The sequence below is a fragment of the Papio anubis genome, chromosome 6 (assembly GCF_008728515.1).
Source record: "Papio anubis isolate 15944 chromosome 6, Panubis1.0, whole genome shotgun sequence".
Classification (NCBI taxonomy): domain Eukaryota; kingdom Metazoa; phylum Chordata; class Mammalia; order Primates; family Cercopithecidae; genus Papio; species Papio anubis.
The window spans coordinates 124,775,452-124,792,882 of record NC_044981.1 but is presented as its reverse complement, the minus strand read 5'-3'; the positions used below and the strand labels follow the sequence as shown (position 1 = coordinate 124,792,882).

Below are 17,431 nucleotides of genomic sequence, written 5' to 3'. Positions count from 1 at the left end.
CTTAAAATTACCTTATTGATCAAAGAGAAGGTGGAAAAAAGAAAAAGTAAAAATAAAACTGATGGAAAAAATAGAAAACAAATAGTGTGTACTCAGCCATATCAAAAATCACATTAAATGTAAATATAATTAACACTGAAATTAAAAGGGAGACATTGTCAGAGTACATTAAAAAGCAATCCCCAACAGCTTGCTGGGTGAGATTAGAGATGCAAATTAAAAGAAAAAGGATGGGGAAAAATACGCCAAGAAAGTACTAATTATAAGAACGTTACAGTGGCTACATTAATATCAGACAAAATAAACACCAAGACATATGGTAATATTAGAGACAGAGAAGGATATTTTATCATAATAAAAAGGTCATTATGTATACCTAATGAGAAAACTTCAAAATATATGAAGCAAAAACTGACAGTAGTACAGGGAAAAACAAATCCACAATTATAGTTGGTTATTTGAGCACTCCTCTCTAACTGAGAGGAAAAGTTAGTAACATCATTAAGGATATGGACGATCTGAATAATGCCATCAGACCATTTAACTAACTAATGGATATTTCTAGAATATTTCCTATAAAAAGTCCAGGTTCTTTTCACATGCACATAGAACTATACCAAGATAGACCATATACTGGTCAATAAAATAAGTTTCAACAAATTTAACAGACGTGATATCATACAAAACACATTTTCTGAAAACAAAAAGAATTAAGTTAGAATTTTTTTTAAAAGATATCTACTAAGTACAATGTGATATCCTAGATTGGATCCTGGAGAAAAGACATTAGTAGAAAAACTGATAAAATCTGAATCTAGAAATAGTAATATAACAATGTTGATTTTTTTTAGTATTGACAAATGTACCGTGGTAATGTAAAATGTTATCTCTGGGGAAACTGAGTGACAGGCATACAGAAACTATCAGTTATATTTCTGCAGCTTTTTTTGTAAATCTACAACTATTCTAAAATGAAACTTTTTAAAAAACCATTTTTTTTCCAAATTTCCAAATATTTGGACAGTAAGCAATACCGTTACAAATATCCCATGGCTGAAATAAAAAATCACAAGAGGTATTAGAAAATATTAGAATTAAATGATAATCACAGCATTTTAAAATTTGTGGAATTTACCCCTTTGCTTAGAAGTTTGGATCTGTAAATGCTTAATTAGAAAAGAATGAAGGTCAAAAATCAATGATCTACCCTTCTTCAAGCAGCCAAAAATGTAAGAACAAATTAAACGCAAAGTAACTAGAAAGAAGGAAGCAATAAAGGGTGGAAATCAATGACATAGAAAACAGACAAAAGAGAAACATCAACCAAGTCAGAAATCGTTCCTTTGAAAAGTTAAAAAAAATTGAATAATCTCCTAGCAATACCATTCAAGAAAAAAGGAAAATACAAGCCATCAATATTAGGAATGAAAGAGGGAACATGATTATAGAGCCTATAGACACTAAAGGACAATAAAGAAATACATAAAGAAATGTATGCCAGTAAATTTGAAACTTTATATAAATAGATTACATTATTTGACAAATACAAATTAACAAAACTAATACAGGAAGAAATAGAAAGTCTGAAAAACCCTATATCTGTTCAGGAAAATGAATTCATAGTTAAAATCCTCCCCACAAAGATAACTTCAACCTCAGATGGGTTTACTGGTCAATTTTATCAAACATTTAAGGAAGAAATATTACCAGTCATACACAGTCTTTTCAGAATATAGAGAAGAGAACATTTCTCAACATGTTTTACGAGACCAGCATGTCCCTCACACCAAAACCAGACAAATATATTACAAAAAAAGAAAACTGCAGAGCAATATTCCTCATAAGAATAAATGCAAAAATCCTTAACAAAATACTAGCAAATTCATAAATCAGAGAAATAAGAATATAACATGATCAGGTAGGATTTTTCCCCCAGGAACGCAAGGTTGATTTAACATTGGAAAATTAATAGATCAATGTAATTCACTACGTTAACAAAAAAGGGGAAGCATATAAACATCTTAATCGTTGCAGATGAAGCATTTGCCAAATTCAACACCTATCATCATAAAACACACAGCATATTAAAAATATAAGGAAACTTCCTCATTTTGATTTTTGACGAAAGATCTAAAACCCTAAAAGTGTCATCACACTTAATGACGAAAATACTTAAGTCATGCTAAGATTGGGAAGAAGGCACAATGTCCACTGCACACCACTTTTATTCAATATTGCACTGAAAGTCTTAGTGCAATGAAGCAAGACCATGAAACAAACATAAAGGATCAAGGCTTTCCACACTAACTAGAGAGGCATCCATACGGTCCGGTTCTAGATTCCCTTCATAACTTAAAGGGAAACTCACACAATGTCCAGAGTCCTTGATGTCCTGCAAATGAAGAAGTATGTCCTCAACTATCTTGCAGCAGTAACTGACTTACATTGCACCAATCTTGACTTCCAAATGGAACAGTACATCTACAAAAGGAAAAATGATGGCTTCTACACCACAAATCTAAAGAGGACCTGGTAGAAGCATCATGCTATTGTTGCCATTGAATACCCTGCCAATTTCAATGTCATATCATCCAGGAATGCTGGCCAGCAGGCTGTGCTGAAGTTGCTGCTGCCACTGGAGTCATTCCTATTGCTGGCCACTTTACTCCTGGAACCTTCACTAACCAGATCTAGGCAGCCTTCCAAGAACTGCATCTTCTGGTGGTTACTGGCCCAGGGCTGACCACCAGCTGCTCACAGAGTCGTCTTATGTTCACCCACCTATCAACCATTGCTCTGTTTGACAGATTCTCTTCTGCACTGTGTGGACATTGCAATCCCATGTAACGACAAGGGCTCTCACTCAGTGGGTCTGATGTGGTGGAGGCTGACCCAGGAAGGTCTACACATGCGTGGCACTATCTCCCATAAGCACTCATGGGAAGAGGTCATGCCTGATATTTGCTTCTACAGAGATCCTGAGCACATTGAAAAGGAAGAGCAGGCTGCCGCTGAAAAAGCTGTGGCCAAGGATGAATTTCGGGGTGAATGCACTGCTCCACCTCGTGAGTGCACCACTACTCAGGCTGACTGGTCTAAAGACGTGCAGGTGCCCTCTGTGCCTGTTCAGCAGGTCCCTACTAAGACTGAAGCATTCAGCCTGCCACGGAAGACTGGTCTGCAGCTCTCACTGCTCAGTCTGCTGAATGGGTAGGAACAATCACTGAGTGTTCCTAAGCTGTTCTTTCACAGACTCTTAAGGAAAACAGAAATAAGGTTGATGGAAAATAAACATTAGTTTCGAAATAAGAATGACTCAAAGAAGATGTGATTGTTTATATAGGAAAATCTCAATCAACATATTAAACAAAAAAACTTAGTTATGTTAGCAAAGTCACAGAATATAAGATGTAGCAACGTCACAGAATATAAGATGCAAAATTGAGTTGTATGTCTACAGAGTAGCAATGATTGGAAGTCAACATTGAAAATATCATATATAGTGACATCAAAAATATTTTCAAAAACTTTAACAAAAGATGTATAAGACTGCTACACTAAAAATTATAAAACCTTACTGAGGGAAATTAAAGACTGAAATAAATAATAAGACATACCACATCCCTGATTTAGAGGCTTCAGTATTGCTAAGACGTCAGTTCTCCCCAAATTAATCTACAGATTCACTGCCATTTTAATTAAGATCCCAGTAGACTTTGAAAAAAAAAAAAAAACAGAAACAGAAAAACTGATCCTAAAATTTTCATGAGAACACAAACGACCTAGAATTTAGCCAGGAAAACAAAATATTTTTTTAAAAAAATCAAAGTTGGAGGAGTAACACTACTTGATTTTGAGACTTACTCTATTAGCAATAATCGTGCCTCAGATAGACCTCATTGGCTATGATACTGCCACTGCACAAAGCTAATTTTGAGACTTACTCTAAAGTTACTGTAATAAATACAGAGTAGAACTGGCATAAGAAGAGACACATTGAGCAGTCAAAAGAATAGAGAATTCAGAAACAGATATGCAATCATTTGATTTTCAACATTGGCCATGAGAAAGTCAATGGGGAAAAATGTTTTCAAAAATTGTCCTGGAATAACTGTAGGTCTATATGGAAAATAAAGAAACTTGACATCTACCTCATAGTATATACAAAAATTAATTTGAGAAAGACCATAGACCTAAACATAAAAGCTAACACTTTAAGCTTCCAGAAGAAAACACAGGGGAAGGGAGGAGAGAGAAGAAGAGAGGATGGGAGGGGTAGGGGAAGGGGAAGGGAATAAGTGCCTTGCCCAGAGAATGCTGAATGCTGAGTTAGGAAAAGATTTCTTAGGGTACCATAAAAGAAAAAAGATAAATTGGTTTTCATCAGAATTTAAAACTTCTACTCATCAAAAAATGAATGGGTCAGCCTCAGACTGGGATAAAATAGTGTATGGGGGCAGGGTCTATATAGATCTACATATTATAGAAAAAAATATATATATATATATCTTCTTCCACTCAATAATAAAAAGATAACCCAATTTTTAAATGGCCAAAACACTTGCAAGATTTATATGTATCCAAAAGCACTTGAAAAAGTACTAACATCATTAGTCATCAGTGAAATGCTAAATAAATCACAATGGGATTCCATTTCACACCCATCAACACAATTAAAATTTAAAAATTGACAACATCAAACGTAATTGAGGTTGTGGAGCAACTGGAACTCTTATACAGTGCTAATGAGGATATGAAATCATACAACCACTTTGAAAAACTGTCTATTTCCTATAAAGTTATAGATAAGCCTACCCTATGGCCTAACAATTCAACTCTAGGTATACAGAAACCTAAGAGAAATAAACAATGTATGTCCACAAAAAGCCTTATAGATGAATGTCATAACAGCTTTATATATAATAGAGAAAAAATATGGACAACCCAATGTCCATCAACAGGAAAATGCATAGACAAATTGTACGTTCATACAGTGGATACTACTCAGCAATGAAAAGGAAAGTACTGATACATGCAACAATGCAGATGAATCTTATAAACATTACACTGAGTTAAAGAAGCCTTGCTCGAAAGTGTACCTACCTTATAATTCTATGTGTATGAAGCACAAGAACAGGCAAAACTAGTCTCTGGTGATAGAAAGGTGCCTGGGAGGCCCCAAGTAGTGGCTCATGCCTGTAATCCCAGTACTCTGAGAGGCAGAAGCAAGCAGATCACTTGAGGCCAGGAGTTTGAGACCAGGCTGGGCAACATAGTGAAATCCCTTCTCTACAAAAAATACAAAAATGACCCAGGTGTGGTGGTGCATGCCTGTAGTCCCAGCTAGACAGGCACGAGATTGGCTTGAGCCTGGGAGGCTGAGGTTGCAGTGAGCGCTGAGATGGGGCCACTCACTCCAGTCTGGGCAACAGAGATGGGGGTTGTGGGGAAAGGTCCCTGGGTGGGATAGCAGGGGGCAGGGGGCAGGGGGCAGTGGGTAGGAGACCAACTGGGTGTGGGAAAACATTATCCAATGATGGAAATGAGGGTCCTAGTGTGTGCACATTTTTCAGTCTCACTGAACCATACAACTAAGATCTATGCGTTTTACTGTGAATATTGATTATACATCCATTTTAAATGACAGCGAGAGAGAGACATGAGTAAGAAAGAGGCAGGGAGAGAAGAAGGAAGGAAGCAAGGAGTATGCAAGGAAAGAAAGGAGAGAGGGAGATGAAGGACGGGAGGGAAAGAGGAGGAGAATGGGGGCAGAGAAGAGAGGGTGGGAGGGGTAGAGGAGGAGAGGGAAAAAGGTACCTTGCCCAGAGAGTGCCAATTGCTGAGTTTGCTGCGCTCATTTCTGAGCTTGGAAGAGCCAAAATCAGCAGGGGTGTGCGCTCTCATCTATCTCCGTGAGTTCCTGTGTAGATTATGTGATCTGGCAGAGAGTGGATCTGAAAATCTTCCACTGAATCTTACGAAGTTGCTCTGTTTAAGCAGTTCTTTCATTTTCCTTTACCATTTTTCTTTGTTCTCTTTTCCTCTTTTCTGTTTCCCCCTTCCTCTCCTCTTCATTCCTTCTTCCTCTCTCTGTCCTTTTTAGTAGTGGATGAGGAAAATGATTTGCATATTTATTCAATGGCATGGAAAATTTTCTACTACATATTTTTAGGTGAGTTGGCAGACTACCAAAAAACCAATGTAGTGTAATGACATTTATAAAAAGGTACATAAATACAGGCGCGGTGGTTCATGCCTGTAATCCCAGCACTTTGGGAGGCCAAAACAGGCAAATCATCTGAGGTGAGGAGTTTGAGACCAGCCTGTCCAGCATGGTGAAACCCCGTCTCTACTAAAAATACAAAAATTAGCCAGACGCATGGTACATGCCTATAGTCCCAGCTACTCGGGAGGCTGAGGCTGGAGAATTGCTTGAACCCAAGAGGCAGAGGTTGCAGTGAGCCAAGATTGTGCCACTGCGCTCCAGCCTGGGTGACAGAGCAAGACTCCGTCTCAAAAACAAAAACAAAAACAAACAAGCAAACAAACGAAAAAATATAAATACATAGAGAAGTGCCTACCAAAGTATTAAGAGTGGTTGCCTATGGGCATTTGGGGCTCACAACCATTGTTACAGTAGAATCTTGCTAACCCACTGATCCTTATTTCCTCTAGAATCCTGTGGACTGGTCATGCTGCAAACTCCCTGCAGGAGGCCTCCAGAGAGCACCAGCCCTGCTGCTCCCTCAAGTTCCCTGGGATTTTTACTAAGAATCACTTGTGTCTGGTCTCAAACATGTTTATGCCATTTGTATTTGCTACTGTAATTTTGTATTTTAATTAAATATGTAATCAAAATAATGAGTGGCAAAAGTTTCTATAGGAACTAAGGATGAATACTTCGCAAATACTTGATAAAGACATGTTGTTAAAAAAATGAATACTGTCTGATTAGGTATATACAATAGGCCATTCTTGCATTGCTATAAGAAATATCTGAGACTGGGTAATTTATAAAGAAAAGAGGTTTAATTGGCTCACAATTCTGCAAGCTGTACAGGAAGCATGGTGCTGGCATCTGTTTGGCTTCTGGGGAGACCTCAGGTAGCTTACAATTACGGCAGAAGGTGAAGGAGGGGCAGGCATCCCACGTGGTGAGAGGGAGTGTAGGGGAGAGGGAGAGAAAGAGAGAGAGTGCAAGAGAAAAAGTATGAACACATTTCTAAACAATGAGATTCCCTGAGCACTCACTCATAACAAGACATGATGGATCTGCCCCTGTTACCCAAACACCTCCCACCAGGCCCCATCTCCACCACTGGGATCACAATTCAACATGATTCACAGGGACATATATTCAAACCATATCAGTATAGTTCTCCCTCTTTCTACCTCTTTTTTTTTTTTTTTTTTTTTTTTTTTTGAGACAGTCTTACTTTGTTGCCCAGGCTGGAGTACAGTGGTGCGATCTCGGTGCCCACTGCAACCTCTGCCTCCTGGGCTCAAGCAATTCTCCTGCCTCAGCCTCCAGAATAGCTGGGACTACAGGCTCACACCACCACACCTGGCTAATTTTTGTATTTTAGTAGAGATGAGGTTTCACCATGTTGGCCAGGCTGGTCTCGAACTCCTGACCTCACATAATCTGCCCATCTCGGCCTCCCAAAGTGCTGAGATTACAGGCATGAGCCACCGCACCCAGCCTCTATCCCTTTTTTTAAAGCAAAAAAAAAAAAAGTTCTCCCTCCTTTACCCGGGGTTAGATATTTACCATCAAAATTTAGGTACAGCTTTAAACGAATACACACACACACACACACACACACACAAAAACACAGTAGGGAGCAGTGAAAAATATCTTATTTTAAGTATACCTTAGGTATAGCTTTATAGTAGTAATTATGGCCAATATAACAACTCTTATAAATACCTTTATTTATCATTTTTCCCTTTCTAGAACAGCTGACTTCAGTTGCTAAATCTCATATCACCATACCTCCCAAACCTCCTAGACTTATATTTTAATGTTCACCATGATTACCAAGGCAATAAAAGATGCTGAAGTGAATTCTACAGTCATCAAAAAAATTAATTATACTTAATATACTATCGATTTTATTTGTTGTGTTCTGATTCTTTGAAAATAATTGGTAAACCGTATGTGTTTAATGTAATAACTTTCCACTAATCAGAATATTTAATGAGCCAAAACATGATTTTCCCACTATCTTGGAAAACCGAGTTTAATGTCTTCAATATATAACAAAGTTAAATATGTAACTATGTAATGAAGCTGATGACATTGTTGTGCCATAGGTATTTGTTAACTTCCACTTTCTCTCCAGAAAGAAGCCTGAGGGGTTTTCTTGATTTAAAGCAGAGTACATCTGGGATCCTGAAATTTCAAACCAGCTAATGAATTTGAGGCTCTGTATTTATTCCAGAAAATAAAATCACTTTGTTTAAAATTAATGTGAGCATTATGTATTATTCCATTAAAGGAAGTCTCTGAGGGCAAGAGTAGCTTTCAACCAGATTTACAAGTTAGTAGTCATTAGCAAAGGACTGTACACATTTTCCTAGAGAAAAATTATACCACAATCCTGTTTCCTCTCTATCCCTCTATGAACATTGACTAAGTTCAACAACTGCATTAAAAGTCTCTGTGATGGAAGGGCTTCTGAGAAGGGAATAAAAAAAAGAGAGACAAAGTAACATCAATTTATCTAATTGAACACCAAAGCACAGCAATTCATTCCTTCATTTATTTATTTAACAAGTAAATTTTGCTATATTTTAGAACGTATCATAAAATTTTCATTTTCACAAATTATACAAATACAAAAAATTATGTTGTGTGTGTAATTGTATTTAAACATATAGTATCTGCCCACGTACATTCAGAAGAATACATAACATATTATTTAATGCTGAGGATGTTCTCTTCTGCTCAACCCTACTGTCTTGGGAAATCTGTACTTTAGATAAATTCTAGTTTAACAAACCCAGATCAGAATTCCATATTGAAAAAAAAAAAGGGGGGGATTTGTTGAACAAAAGTATAGTTGCTCCAGTTGTGGTTGAAAGTCCTCTGGATTTTTTTCTCCTCGACCTAGCAGTAGACTGCCTCCAGGGGGCACCAGAGTATAGCAGATGTCTATCAAAGTGTAAAGCTAGTTGAATCAAAGTGAGTTTCGCAGACAAAAAGTAGGCCGTGGGTAGAGCGCAGTTGCTAAAGAGAAAAGTACATTGTAATTTGTTCACCTGTGCATTATTTTCATCGTCTTTTAAAAATGCCTTTTTTATATTCCATAATCTGGTCCTTTTATTCAAATTTTAAGAGCAAGCAATTGTCAATGGTGATCTCTTCCTGACAATGACGTCCTGTGACAGGAAGCTACTTACCTGAAAATGTCTTATAGTCCAAGCTAAACTATAGCTCCTTGAGGGTAGATTCCATTCCTCTTTGTGTATTTCTCCAGCTCCTAGCTAAATATAGTAGTGCCCAAAATTTTTTTTCTTTTTTCTTTTTTCTTTTTTTTTTTTTTTTGAGACAGGGTCTCATTCTGTCGCCCAGACTGGAGTGGAGTGGTGCAACCTCGGCTCTCTGCAACCACCGCCCCTGGGGTTCAAGCGATTCTCCTGCCTCAGGCTCCCAAGTAGCTGGGATTACAGGCGCCCAACACTACACTTGGCTAATTTTTTATTTTTAGTAGAGACGGAGTTTCACCATGTTGGCCAGGCTGGCCTCGAACTCCTGACCTCATGTGACCTTCCCGCCTCGGCCTCCCAAAGTGCTGGGATTTACAGGTGTGAGCCGCCATGCCTGGCCTCACGCCCAATAAATTTTTAATTGAAAAATGGTGCAGAGAAGAGCAGCACAGTGTAAAACTGAAGAGCCAAGGGGCTCTGGTGACAGTTGAGAGTACAGCAGAATGAAATACAGATGCGAAATTACTTAGTGGATCTGAAACATGTAAACGGCATTGGCTATCTTAAAATGTCCTTGATGTGAGGGTAATTGTTCCATTTCCTTGGTTTTTTATTTTTATCTTTTTATTTATTTTGAGACAGAGTCTTGCTCTGTTGCCCACGCTGGAGTACAGTGGCGCAATCACCCTCGACTCCTCAAGAGTCTCAAATAATCTGCCAACCTAGGCCTCCCCAGTAGCTGGGACTACAGGTGCCCACCCCCATACCCAGCTAATATTTTTCTTTTTGTTTTTTCTTTTTTTTTTTTTAGAGAGGTGGTCTTGCTCTGCTGCCCAGGCTGTTCTGGAACCCCAGGGCTCCATGTATCCTCCCACCTCTGCATCCTAAAGTGTTAGGATTATAGGCATGAGCCACCATTTCCAACCTCATTTCACTTTAAAATGCTATTTTAGGAGGCAGGAGGATCACTTGAGCCCAGGAGTTCAAGGCTGCAGTGAGCCATGATCGTGCCATTGCTACTCTAGCCTGAGCTACAGAGTAGAACCCTGTCTCAAAAATTAAAAAAAAAAAAAAAAAAATTCTAAGCTACTTTATCCGCCATAGTGTTCTCCAGCACTTTTGGGAGCCTACTTTCCTACAGAGAGTGCAAAATTGAGATACGATGTGCCATGCAGTGCTACACGATGCCAGTTTGTATCAGGGACTTGGGCATCTAAGGATTTTGGTATGGAGGAAGTAGCCTGGATGCAAAGTTGGCCTGGATTGGCCCAGAACCAATCCCCCGTGGATGCTGAAGGAAAGCCATACCAACCTATTTATTTGTATTTCCAAAAAATTTTCAGACATTACATAATGTAGCTCTCTCAATAGATCACATTTACACAAAAGTTACACTGTGCTCCCAGGCAGTTCATGTCTTCTCAAAGGGTTATAGAATTAATGAGACTTTGGAAGAATTCAGACCTACTTTTTACAATGATCCTTACTGTTTATTAGAGTGTATTAGCAAAATTTTACAAATCATGCAAACGTATAAATCAGACTGCATTTAAAACTGTGTTTAAACACGTTATATCTCACCAAGGGCATTTAGATGAATCTATGACATATTCCTTAATACGAAGCTTGTTCCCTTAATTTATACCTCTCTAAAGGATGGTTTGCTCCTGGCCAGCTAGGGCAGGGAAGGGTGTGGGGTTAATCATTTTAAAAACTATGAATCAGACTCTGGGCTCGCCATTAGCTGAGCTGTTCTTTCTGTAACTTCAGATTTATGCTATATTCAGCAAATATGGACCCATCTACCTTCAACTATTAAGTATTTATCCTTCAGAACCTTAAGAAACATGGGTGATCAACCGTGCCTCATCATCACAAGGGTTCCAAAATGAATGAGTGAATTTGTTCTGAAATTTGGGGTGGGAATGTAAGAATGAAATCCTTTCTACTACATAAAATTCCATTGAGTGGGGTCACTGGGAAGGCATTAATTGCCCCTGGAGAGCAATGCATCAAAATTGAGAGAAAGGAAGAGATTTTTTGAGCCATTTTGCCTTTAAATTCAGCAACAATACTCTTGATTTTTTCAGCAAATTACTTAATAATGGAGTTCAATTCGAATCATATAAAAGAATCTGTGAAATATATTCTCCAACCGAACTTTCTTCCTACTTAAATTGATATTTTAATATTAATTATAGTTTTCATTATTTCTATATAAAAATGTTATCACATTGTATACATATGTATCAGATACATAGCCTTGGCTTGAAGGAAAAAAAAAAGTCCTGGTGTTACCAAGTCCTGCTCAAAATGAAGCCAGTGTTGCAGCATTTTCCCAAAGGCACATCTCCCACAAATTACCTTGTTCCTCCCTAAGCAAGGATATTACAAACAGTACAAGAATATAGTCCAGAAAATGTTAGCTAAAGACTGACACCCCAGTGGCGGAGGTGATTTAGTTGGTGAATTATAGCACAGCTTCTTGCATAGGAGTGAGGGGTGCACATTGTGGGTGTTTCTCTGTAATACATGGTTTTCATTTAAGACTCGGGGTCACTGAAGGCCAGATTACTTTAAAAATCTAAATATACATTCTTGACCTGAGTAATTTTTTAAATTGATCATTTGAATTCAATCATAAATGTAGACATTCCCGGAGTGTACAGGAACTAACTGCATTTTCTGCACCCTGTAGCCTCATGTGTTGCTTTGAACGTCCCTTCCAGCCTCCAGCTGCAGTTCCATCCCATCCCTCTCTTCCTTCTCAAGTAGCAGGCACAGACTGTGGATCTCAAACTTGCAGGCATCCCAGCCATTGAGGGAACCTGTTAAAGAAGCTGATTACTGAGCCCACCTTACACCTACAGAATGGGGCGCTGCAGGCGCGAAGCTGAGAAGTCCTGTCTGAAACAAGCCGCAGGCTCACTTCTGTTGTGTGAGTCCTACAGCAGTGACTGACTTCTGTGTACTCTCCCTTCCTCTGGCAACTTCCTTAGGAAATTATTTAAGGTCAATTATTGACAGAGGACTTCTCAAATTTTGTTGTGAATCACGTCATTGATTTTGATGCGGTGAGTCTGGAGAGGGGCCCGATCTTCTACATTTCTAACAGGCTCCCAGGTGATACTGCTGCTGCTGCCGGTCCTGCACCACATTTTGAGTAGCAAAGGCAGGAAATCTGTGCCCTCTTAGAATGTAACACTGGAAAGTGGTCTCCCTCTTACGGTTTTTTAAATTGTGAGTGTGCTGGTTTGAGCAATAAACTCTGAAGGTTGAGCATGCATATGTAGTACATGATTCTAATGAAATAAACTGTACAGCAAAATTAGCTGTCATTAGCATGTATACGACATGGTAATTAGGTATAACTGCTTAGCCGGCCACATAATTGTCATAATTAATGTTGCTTTTACGGAAATCACATCTTTAGATTTTCTCTTCTCATGCGACCATCTTCCTCCCGATGTAGAAGAGCTTTTCACCATCATGTTCTCCCTCACCCAATGATATGGGTAAGTTTAAAACCAGAGCGTAAATGATTTTGTCACGACATTTTATTTTGACGAGGGGAATAATTTAGGAAAATAGAAAGTCGTTTGAAAGGTAAATCATTAAAGAAAAAAGAAAACAGAGTCTGAAAATGTTAAAATCAAAATTTCCCAGATTCACAGTTTTGTTTAGGTCGACTTCATTGTTGTGAGAGCCCTTGAAAGACACAGGTGTGGTTCACTAGAAAGTCTTCGGAAAGAGTAAACAGATTTTAAACACCTGCCACTGATAGAGTGGGGAGGGGCCTCAGGATTGATAAAAAGGATGACGGTAACACCCATATGAAAAGAAACTTCACAAACGTAATTTAAGTCTTTCGTGATTGTCTATGACAGAGTGGTGGGGAGAGGGGGATGTATTCTCAGAAACAAGGTTTCTAGGTTCTGTCTAGACCTACAGTAGGCAGAGGCATGAAAAGATTCAGGCACATCACTTCCTGCCAGGGATACTGTCAAGCAAACCCCAACAAAAGCAAGAAAATGATCATATTCCTTTTTTTTTTTTTTTGTAGTATTGCCTTCTCCAAGAGTCTATTTCAGCAATCCACTCTAGCCACCAGGTTGGAGCAAAAGGAATGAATACTTTATCCAGCTGACTCTGCAGAGAAAATTAGCTCACGAAATTTAACCAACGTAAGATATCCTCTTAGAGAAATTCAGTGGAGATGGTAACACTATAAAAAGATTTGCAAAAAATAATAATAATAATAAAATATACCAAGAGATAATAACCTGAGTGGTATTTTCATTACATTATGAAGAACAGAAAAGCTGGAAAAAAAAGAAATAGAAACAATAGTCCAGAAACAATCAAGAAATGCAATCATAAACTCCTGATCCTTTGATGGCCGAGGTGGGTAGGTAAGACAGAAGTAAGGTAAGACAGAAGAGAAAGGACCATTTCCCTGAGGGCCAATCTTGCAGCAGACCTGAATTGAATTACCAGGGTGAGTTCTCCACCCTCTGCCTGGGAGCTGATGAGAGGGGTGTGATCCTGTTCACCAGGCACTGGCTAGTATTATAAACTTCCCTCACTTCTATAATCTAGTCAATGTCAACATCTATTTCATTTATTGATGCTAAGACATTCTTTAGAAGTTTCTACTTTAATTTTTTTCCTGCACAGTACACCTTTATGCTTAAGTTTATAATTTTCCATTCTTCCTAATCACAAAAAAGTGTTCAGGTAAGAAAAGCATTTTAAGAACAACTTCCTGTTAAGTTCTTCAGGATGGTGTTTGAGCAACAAAGCTATTACAGAAATCAAGTTTTAAAGCATTTGAAATCAGCTGCCCTTGGCAGCCCATCTTTCCCAAGGAGTTTCACGGTACGTACACCTAACTGCGACCGTTCAGTTGCCCTTGTCCTCTCCCTGGAATCAATCCCAATTTTACTCCCACCACCAGTGGGTAAGAACAGCCCTTCCAGCTTCCTACTACACCCTCGTGGCAGAGACCAAAGTTGCCCTCTAGCTTTGAGTGTTCTCTGGGTCCCAGCACCACTTTTAAAAAGAGCAGTTCCTGGCTTTTCAAGTGTCCTCTCTGTCCCTGGGATTTCTAGGTGTCCCATGGGGCATTGCAAATTTGCTGAGTCAAAGTTTGTCCAGCCAGATTTGCACAGCACGTGGTGGTGGCAGTAGCTTGCTTTGAGCTAATGCTACAGTCTGCTTCACCAAGCAAAAGATGACTAATCTGGCCTATGAGAGAGGAATGAAGCTGGTCATTGTATAGTGTGATTTTGTGATGCAGGAAAGTCAGTTTGGTGTGTGGTAGCCATAGTGAGACTACCCTCGGATGGGGCGGTGCCCACTTTACTCAAATCAGATCCAGCCAGGGGAGTCAGACCTAGCAAATTACACCATAGAAAATTATGCCTCTGAATGAGAAACTGCAGTCTCAAGAGTGGATAATTAGGGTTCCTAATTGCATAACATTATTGAAAGTTTCTCCCACCTCCTTCAATGAAATAGCATGCCTCCATAGATCTAACCCTAAAGGTATACTGAAAGAGATTTGGCTAGCTTTAAAAGAAAATCAAGTTATATTCAAAGAAACTCAGTAACAGCTACAAATGAAGCCACAGTTCTACTCCCTCTTCAACACTGCGCTCCAGCTCCCTAGAGGCAAGCTCAGTTACCCCATGCAATGATGCTAACCCAAAGGCAGGACTGGGGAAAAGGAAGAATCCAAGATACTAGTTGGCAGGACACTACAGGTCGAAAAAGAAGCTGACCTTGACCTAGAGCTCTCAAAGTTGACTGTCCATTGGAAACATCTGGGAAGTGTCTAAGAATACCAAGAGCAGTGTGCCGTTGACCTGGTTCTTAGGGGAGGAAGTGGGAGTGGGGGCTGATTTGTGATTTGTCTGATTTGTCAATTGCTATAATACAAATATCACATTGTGGCCATTTTTTTTTCTTTTTTTGAGACGGAGTCTTGCTCTGTCCCCAGGCTGGAGTGCAATGGTACAATCTCTGCTCACTGCAACCTCTGCCTTCCAGTTTCAAGAGATTCTCCTGCCTCAGCCTCCTGAGTAGCTGGGATTGCAGGCACCCGCCACCACGCCAGGCTGATTTTTTATTTTTAGTAGAGACAGGGTTTCACCATGTTGGCCAGGCTGGTCTTGAACTCCTGACCTCGTGATCTGCCCACCTCGGCCTCCCAGAGTGCTGGGATTACAGGCGTGAGCCACTGCACTGCGTCCGGCCACACTGTGGCCAATTTTAAGCTACCAGAAGGATGTTGCTGAATACAGAGTTGGAAAGAGAATCGCAGCCAGAATGAGCCAGCTCCTGCATATCATTGAAACGACTGGGCTTAAAGAGTGAGGCCTGAGCATGGGGAGGTTTAAAACCTCCCCCAGGTGATTCCACTGTGCAGCCAAGTTTGAGAACCACTGACCTCTATGAGTAGCTTTCTTCCAGGCTGCTGCTGCTGCTGGCGCCCTTCCATCATGAACTCCACAACTCCCAGGTCAGTATATTCCCTTTACAATAGTCTTGCCACATTTGGTAAGACTATTGGTAAGACTATGGGCTTAGAGGAAGGTGCTTCTCCCCTTCCCCTGGCATGCTAAGTTGCTCATTGAGGGTGCAGTGTGGATGCTCTCTAAAGGTAGTTCATTTATTAAAAAACATGTTTTAAATAATGCGTTTGAGGCACATGCTAGGAGCTTAGGTAACAGGACTGAAAAATACTCTTTCTAACTTCCAGGGGCTTATAGTCTGGAAAGAAAGAGTTAGCAGCAGTGTCAAGGGAGCATGAGGGAGGAGCGCAGAGAGCATGCATTGTTGCAGACGCTGTTTATCAGCTAACCCAGCACACGTCCAAAACCCTTTGTTGTCTCCAAGGTAACAACTAGAAAATCAAGGGCTGTCTTTCCCAGCTCCCCTTAAAGCTAGGCCTGGCAGGAAGACAGTTTTACCCAAGGAGAGAGAGAAGCTAAAATCAGCTGGGAGCCTCCAAAGAAGTTTTTGCTTTTAATGTTCAACAAAGAAAAAAATGAAAGCATATGCAAGGGTGGTAAAACCTCTCCCTGGAGCTCAAGGCAGCTGCCTGGAGCTGCTGCAGCCATCGTATAACCATGAGGTAAAAGCCAAAAGCATCACTGATCCACTAGCAGGGGCATCTTTTAGTCGTTGAACCAATACCAGAAGCTGCCTCTGTTGGTCTGCAGGTATGTAGGTAAGGATTGCTCTGGCTTGCAGCTGAAGGCAATCAAAACTAGCAAACTGGTACAGGTATGGAATCCAAACTGGAAGGTGGGGATAGAATGCTTCCTCGCCGGGAAAACGAACAAGCTCAATCTCAGAAGATGAGACAAATTAGTAATGGAGAAACATGGGGAGAAAAGGGTTCTAAGCAGAAGAGTAGTATGAGCCAACGTCTATAGACACAGAAATGCAAAGCACATTTTGGCAAATAGCAGGTAGTAAAGGTTGACAGGAGCATGGGGTTTGTGTGAGGGCTTAGAAAGAAATGAAGCTGGAGATGCGAATAAACGACAGACCATGAAGCATCCTATTTTTGCTAACTACAGGAATTGAAACTTGATCCTAAAGGCAAAGGTTAAATTTTGAAAAATTTTAGATTGAGAAACTATATGACCAAATATATGTTTTAAAAAAATGTTACCGTCTAATGTGGCCTATTGCTTCTAAGAATGTTTGTTTGTTTGTTTGTTTGTTTGTTTGTTTGTTTTTGAGACAGGAAGGATCTCTGTTGCCCAGGCTAAAGCACAGTGACGTGAATCACAGCTCATTGCAGCCTCAACCTCCTGAGCTCAAGCAATCCTCCTGCCTCAGCCTCCCAAAGTACTGAGATTACAGGCATGAGCCACTGTACCTGGCCACTTCTAAGAATTTTCTGTTGAACTACTTAGTTTATAAAAGTGCAATACCAGAAACAATCTAAACCTTACCAATAGAACATGGTGAAATAAATTATGGT

General features: G+C 39.7%; 2 pseudogenes; one reads left to right on the top strand and one right to left on the bottom strand.

Moving 5' to 3' along the window:
• Nucleotides 1-47: 47 nt before the first annotated feature.
• Nucleotides 48-5,252, top strand: LOC110743157 (annotated as a pseudogene).
• On the bottom strand, nt 3,804-3,929 carry LOC116275648 (annotated as a pseudogene).
• Nucleotides 5,253-17,431: the final 12,179 nt, after the last annotated feature.